The sequence below is a fragment of the Lipotes vexillifer genome, unplaced genomic scaffold, assembly GCF_000442215.2.
Source record: "Lipotes vexillifer unplaced genomic scaffold, Lipotes_vexillifer_v1.1 scaffold859, whole genome shotgun sequence".
NCBI classification, from domain to species: Eukaryota; Metazoa; Chordata; class Mammalia; order Artiodactyla; family Lipotidae; genus Lipotes; species Lipotes vexillifer.
The window spans coordinates 273,430-275,072 of NW_006784707.1; the positions used below are offsets into that span (position 1 = coordinate 273,430).

The 1,643-nt window shown below is 43.9% G+C and overlaps 1 protein-coding gene across 1 annotated transcript in view; it reads right to left on the reverse strand.

The window, feature by feature from the left end:
* Positions 1 to 1,643, reverse strand: part of ROR2 (receptor tyrosine kinase like orphan receptor 2) — a 37,616-nt gene that overhangs the window by 12,655 nt on the left and 23,318 nt on the right. The window lies entirely within an intron of this gene.

The following is a 1,643-nucleotide window of genomic DNA, read 5'->3' on the forward strand; positions in this document are numbered from 1 at the left end:
AAAAAAAAAAAAAAAAAAGAACCTGGAGCCATAAATAATCTAAAACAGGAGATTCTGGTGTCAGTAAGAGCCGGACGCCCTTTCTCTTAAGCTCACTGGCCATTATTTCTTTGGGTCAAGGATTCCTTAAATATCGTTTAAATAAGCAAGCACATGTGCTAACAGTACACACCCAACCCACCCCTCTCTCACCCTTTGTGAGCTGGAGTTGACTGCTCATTAAACTAAAACCAATGTTACACTTGCCAAATACACAAACACAAATGCAAGTCAACTCTGCCCCAGTGTGTGAACTCTGTGTCTCCGTTTGCAGGATGGGTTTAGGTCACTTGCCTGCTATGCCAGGAAAAGCATGAAGATGTGCAAGCTCTTATTAATGTCAGCCCACCCAGGGTATGAGATTTAATTCAGTTAGTCCCTTGGGTGACCCCCACAAGAGCAAGCCATTTCTCTTCTCTGCCTCAAGAGTCAAGGAATACAAAGCCTAGTCCCTCACTGTGGGCTTCTCCCTGGCCAGGTGCCCACAGGATGGGGGAGCAACAAGGGTGCAGGGAAGACATGCTGAGAAGGGGCTCAAGGCCATTACATCATGTTCACAGCTTACTCATCTCAGTGGGCTTCTAATCTGAATTTTAGAGCATGTCCAAAAACGCAAACAGAAATGGTTGGACACTGACATCTTTCAGGTTTCTGAATTTTGAGAAAACAAGTGGGAATTACTTTTCAGTATCAAACAGAATTATGTCTTATCTTCACCTGGCATTGTTTAGGACCTCTGAAGAGTGGCAGAGCTGGAGTAAGTCTGTAAGACTGGTCACTCAGAGACTAAAGAAAAGTGCTGACACAGAAGCGGCCTTCTATAAAATCCTTTAAACCACACAAGTGAAACAAGCAGGCTCACCAAATCTCAGAACATCAATGTGGTAGAAATTCACCTTTGGAGATCTCCTCCATTCCTAATGCTGCCAGGCACCAAGAACCCAGATGAAGAAGTGACTTGTATGCCAACAAGTTCATGGTCAAGGAGGAGAGAGAGAGAGAGAGAGAGAGAGAGAGAGAGAGGACTACTACAATATCAGGGGGAAAAGCAATGGGAAAGGAGTAGGAGATTGGGAGGAAACAGAAAAAGGAGCCATCATATTGTGATAGAAAGGGCTTCTTCACAAACGGCTGAGGAGATGGTGGGGCCAGTCAGCACCTTCCCTGCAATGGTACCTGCTAAAAACAAAAACTGGTTTCAAGAAAACCTTAGAAAAATTCCTTGTTATAAATAATGAATAACTTTTAAAGGAAAGTAGGCTCCTTTGAGGTTGAAAAGTAATCAATACCAAAACTCAAACGCAGTTACACGTTGTGTAGGAAGGTAACATTTTCCCCCAAACAGTTTTTTTGTTAAAAGTGTTTAAACCATTTCATAATTATTATTCTTATGAGAGGGTCCGCCTGCAATAAACAGGCTTCCTGCTTGAGTGAAGCAGAGGAAGCAACAGTTTCAACAAAAAGTGATAGAACTCCATAAGCTTCAGGTGACCTGCCAGTAATGTAAGAAGCTGCAGTAACAAAACACTCTTCAGGGCTTCCCTGGTGGCACAGTGGTTGAGAGTCCGCCTGCCGATGCAGGGGACACGGGTTTGTGCCCCGGT